Raw genomic sequence first — 6,007 nt, forward strand, 5'->3', positions numbered from 1 at the left:
TTTTCTGCTTATGTAGTGCTGAGGAATCGAACCCAGGGCCTCATGCACACAAGGCAAGCACTCTACCACTGAGCCACCTTCCCAGCCAGCCCTGTACATTCTTTTCTAAACACAGCAACCAGAGAGAATTGTCTTTGGTTTGGCTTTGTGCCAGCCTGGGGTTTTAACTTAGGGCCTGGACACTGTCCCAGATCTTTTGTGATCAAGGCTATTGTTCTAACACTTTGAGCCAAAGCTTCACTTCTGGCTTTTTGATAGTTGGAGAAAAGAGTCTCACAGACTTTCCTACCTGGGCTGGATTTGAACTATGATCCTCAGATCTCAGCTTTGTGAATAGCAAGGATTATAGGCATGAGCCACTGACAACTTCAGAGAGAAATGTTAAATAAATAGATTATATCAACTCTCCACTCAAACTTAATTTCTTTCTACCCCACTGACAGCAAGATCCTACCTGACTTGTTTGTTTTGAGGGAGAGACTCATTATGTAGGCCAGGCTACCACAAATTCACAATCCTCTCTCTACTTCCCAAATGCAGGCATATACCACCACACCCATCTTGACTTCATCTCTTATACATCTCTTTTGTTCAGCCTACTCAACTACTGTAGTTTCTGCTTTTTGGCAAATATACCAAAGACTCTTCTACCTCAGGGCATTTATACTTGCTACTCTGCCAAAACATTTTCCCTTCAGTGATCCATAGAGATTGCTCCTCCACTCATATATCTGGCTCAGATATCACATTAGAAGCAATGCAAACTTCAAGTACACTTTCTTAAAAGAAATGAGAATCACAATTAGACAATAATAAATGGACGATATTTCTTACCTAAGAAAATTAGAAATACAAAACTTAAGAGAGCTGAGTAAGATCCTCTAGTGATCATATCACACCAACTTAAACATCTATTCACAGACACACCAACTTGAGCAGCTATTCACACACCAAACTACTTTCATAAGAGCTAAGGAAAACAAGTGAGAGGCCTGTCTGTATTTAGTATAAACAAAACGAAGTGATATTTTGAAGGAAAGGTTTGTCTGAGGCATGCCCCCCCCATTCTAAGCAGCCCAGTATAAAAAGAGATACCTCCTATTTGTGGGAGGGAGAAAGAATTAAGTCCAGCTCTTAGACTTGAAACATAGTACCAAAGCTACCTCAAAACTCTGTTCTGGGCAAAGCTCCACATACCCACACCAGGCCAATACCCATAGATTATATGCCACAATACTCCCCCCTCGCTTACAGCAACAAGGGGAAGCCAAGACTCCACCTGCTGGAGACTAGGACTGGAAAGCTAAGCAGAAGGCTTTGTCTTCGAGCTCAATATCAGGCCCACTGATGTGAGACTCAGCATGGTATAGAAACTCTTAAAGGCTCTATAGGGACATGTGCATGAGTGGCATAGATTCAAGTTTCTGCCCACAGAATTTCCAGCCTTGGAGTGAGCTTAGTATATGTGCACACGTACCCTCCACCAGCACTACTCAGGTACTTGTGGTTGTTGGGCTTAACCTCAATCCTGGTGGTGAAGAGACTGTCTCTACCTTCAGTCTCTCAGTCTGTTACAGAGGTTTCTGTGGTTACGGGGCTCTAGAACCTTCCTAACACAAGAACACTGGCCTGCATTATGACTAGCTGCAGTACGGGCCCTGATATGCTCCAAAAGTATATAGATCTTTGAGACTATGAGACTCAATATGACCCTGTTGAATGTCCACCTCAATGGCCAAAGGACTTTTTTCACCATCACTACCCCAACTTCAGGCAGCATTGTATGCGATGAGATCCTCTTAAAAGGGTATATGACATTGTTCTGGAACTCATTTTCAAGTTGGTGAAGCCTAACACTGGACCTAACAACCACTACTGGCTTGCCTAAGGATGGAAGTTCTAGAACAACTCCATTTGCCAAGAGAAGACATATATACTGGACTTCTATTCTAGCTAGTATTACCTGTACCTGGATGCAGTGCTCTTGAACCATGAGTCTGCTCAGCAATAGGCAGCTTATAGCATCAGTGTTGGTCTTGGTCATATAGCAGTGTTGTTGGTCATAGTGGATTGTGGGCTCAGGAAATGACACAGCTGGTGTCTAAAGGTATGACATGGAAGCCATGGGCTGGTCTATACATGCCCATCAGCTAGTAACTATTATAGGTACAAGGAGATGCTGATGAGGACAGATTACTCTTTTAAGTTACTCTCTTCTTTCTAAGCCAACAGTGTATTTAGGAAAAATAGACAAAATCTTAGTTAAACTAAGAAAAGAAGAGAGACTTTAATAAATGGAATCAGAAATGAAAAAGACAATACAAACTAACTTGAGAAATATGAAATATTATTCAAAATTATGAACAATTATGGCTAACAAATTTGATAATCCAGAAGAAATGGACAAATTCCTTGACACATAATTTGCTCAGATTGACTCATGAAGAAATAGAGAATCTTGATAAATAAGTAATGAAACAATCAGTAATGACAAGTTTCCTATCAAAGAAAAGCCCAAGACCTTGGTTTTGCTGCTGAATTTTGCCAAACATTTAAAGAAAAACAATCATAAATTATTCTCCAATAAACACAAGAGAATGACCTTATTTGAAACACATTCTGTAAGATCAGTATCTTGATACCAAAACTAGAGGAGGACAAAAAAAGAAAGAAAAATATCTTTGATAAACATAAATGTAAAATCTTCAACAAAATACTAGCAAAATCCAATAGCATAGAACAGATTATTCATGATTAAAGTTGTGGCTCAAGTAGACACTTGCTTAGCAAGTACAAGGCTCCATGGTCAAGCCTTAACACTGTAAAGAGAGAGAGAGAGAGAGAGAGAAGCCATATTTACCATGATCAAGTAGAATTGAAGGGATGATTCAAAATATGAAAATCAATAAAATTAAGGATAAAACCCAGAAAAGGCTTTTGATAAACTTTAATATTCAGCTGGACATCAAAATAGCTACTCAAGTGGCTGAAATCCAGAAGATAGCAATTCAAAGCCAGCCCAGGTATAAAAGTCCAGAAAATGCCATTTCCAAAGTACTCAACAAAAGGTGAAGCCTAAGGCATGTCTCAATTGAGCAAGTAAGCCAAGGAAGCTTAAAACCTGAGATCAACAAACCCCAGTACTGGAAAAAATAAATAAATAAATTCAACTTTCCTCATGATAAAAAAAACCTATAAATAAAAGTAAACATGCACAAATGGGATTACATAAGAGGAAGAAAATATAAAGTATCCATGTGACAAGGGGTTGAGATCTAGAACATATAAAGAACTGGAAGAATTTAATCTCAAAATAATAATCCAATTTTAAAATAGGCAATGATGATCTAAATAAACACTTTCAAAGGATGACATTCAAATAGTCAGTAGGTATATATATAAAAAGTTATCAAAATAACTAGTCATCACGGGCACTGGTGGCTCATGCCTATAATCCTAGCTAGTCAGGAGGCTGAGATCTGAGGATAGTGGTTCAAAGCCAGACCAGGCCAGAAGAGTCCGTGAGACTCTTATCATCAATAAACCACCAGAAAAACCAGAAGTGGCACTGTGGCTCAAGTGGTAGGGCACTTGCCTTGAGCAGAAGAGCTGAGGGACAGCACCCAGGCCCAGAGTTCAAGCCCCATGACCGACCAAAAAAAAAAATCACTAGTCATCAAGGAGACACAAATCAAAATCACTATATACAAACTAGCTCAAAGACTAAAAGAAAATGAGGGATGGTAAGAATGTAAGAAAATGGACGCACTATCTTGCCCATGTAATTGTAACTCCTCTATACGGTATTTTCATAATAAAAATTTTTTTTAAAAAAGAAAGAAAATGGAACCCTCGTCCATTGTTAGTAGAGATTCTTTTCTCCTTGGACTCTTCCCATTACAACTTTAAATCTTTTTTTCTTCCATGGCATTTTGTAGGTATTTTAGTCTCTTATTCTTATAAAGGGAAAATTCCATAATCATATTTGCAATATAAGTTTCTAAATGATGGATTTTTATTCATTCATTCATTTATATATTAAGTAGCTATCCAAAGAAAGTAGCATACTGATTGAAAACAGACAGATATCTTTTAAATCAGCAAAGACTATTATACCTCTCAACTCAGTATAAGCAAAATCTGACACATCAGATAAAATGATAGACATAAGAAAAAATGGTCAGTTAAAAAGAAAGTTTGTTTTAGAGAACTTTCTTAGAGAACCAGTATCTAGTGATGTAACTGTTTCTGCTATTTTATGTTTCTTTTTATTTTTGATGATGACTAGCACCTGGTGTCAATTCCATTACACCCTTCAACTCCATCTACTTACATTTTTATTTCTGGCTAATGAGTTTGAGCCTGAGGTCAATGTAAACTTAAACTATGCCACTATCATAAATGAACAAAGAAGGCAAGGAAAAAGGATCTGTCATATGTCATAAGTTGAATAATGTAGAAAGTTTAGAAAAATATTCAAGCAAGTCAGTATTAATATTTCAACTGATGTTCAACCAACCAGGTATAAGTGCAAACTTTTTCACCTGAATTACAGATAAAATAGCCTCAAATTTTATATTTTTAAGTGAAATACTTTCATATGGTTTCTGAGCCCGCTAGGGAAAAAGAGAAAAGAAACTAAATTTGGGTTACCTGAGAGAGGGCAAGCACTGGGAAGGGTGAAGGGATATTAAAATAGACATTTTAGCCTAAAATATGCAACCAAAGGATATAGTGAATGTTACATAATTGTAGGCAATCATGTGTCCTGTTGATTAAGGCTCAACTCTATTGTATTTGGTTAAGAATAGCATTGCCAGAAGTTATAAATAATTTTGGACAGGTACTTTAAATTTGTATAGTGCTAACAAATGAACTTTTAAAAATAAGAATAATACATAATATCATTTTCCACAGCCTTAAAAAATTGTAAATAATAGAGTGATATCATTAGTAAAGATCAAAATAAGATCAAAATATAACAGAGGAAAAAGTAAATTTAATATGCAAATACACTTTGGAAAGCAAAGTATTTATAATAAAATTCCTTTGAATAAATGTATTCAATATGTTTATCATTTAGAGAGACATTTTGCATGCATTGTTATCTGATTTCCACCACTGAAAAGTTGTTATACTTATTTCACATGAAACTGAAATTCATAAATCCAAGTTCACAGACCTACTAAATAACAGATTTCAAGTTTAATCCTAAATGCTTTCAATTCCAAGTATAGTATTCTTTGCATAATAGCACTCTGATTCCTCCAAAAATAGAGTAGCATAATTCTTTGAAAAACAATCTTGAACAATCAGCTGTAAATTGTATAACTAAATTTTAGAATCTGAGGTTGAATGTTAAACTACTAGTTTCACATGTGTTTATTGAAACAAAAATTATATTCAGGGTGGGAAGGTAGCTCAGTGGCAGAGGCCTTGGGTTTGATTTCTCAGCACCACATAAGCAGAAAAAGCCAAAGTGGTGCTGTGGCTCAAGTGGTAGAGCACTACCCTTGAGCTGAAAAGCTGAGGGACAGTGCTCAGGCCCAGAGTGACCGACAATATATATATATATATATATATATATATATATATATATATATATATATATATATATATATATAACATATATGTATATATAATCATAATATCTAAAAATGACCCTACAGTTGAAGTCTAACAAGTAAGTTCTTTTATTTATTCATCAATGAGTCAACTTTTTATTTATTGAATACCAGACACTGAGAACTCAATACTAAATGAGAAAAGCAAATCTTCAGAGATTTTAGTTTGAAGATAAAAATACAGAGAATAGTTTAACAAAGTAAAATATTAGAGTATAATAAATGCTATCACAAGATGCCAGATATCATAGGAACAAAGTAAATGGACGGCAGACATAGCAAGTTCAGCCTTACATCCAAGGAGGAATAACACCATGGAAGATTATTAAATGGAGAACATAAACAGTGTCTAGGTTTAGAAAAACTACTTTCTAATTTTAGAA

This window comes from Dipodomys ordii, unplaced genomic scaffold (assembly GCF_000151885.1).
Source record: "Dipodomys ordii isolate 6190 unplaced genomic scaffold, Dord_2.0 Scaffold22, whole genome shotgun sequence".
Lineage (NCBI taxonomy): Eukaryota > Metazoa > Chordata > Mammalia > Rodentia > Heteromyidae > Dipodomys > Dipodomys ordii.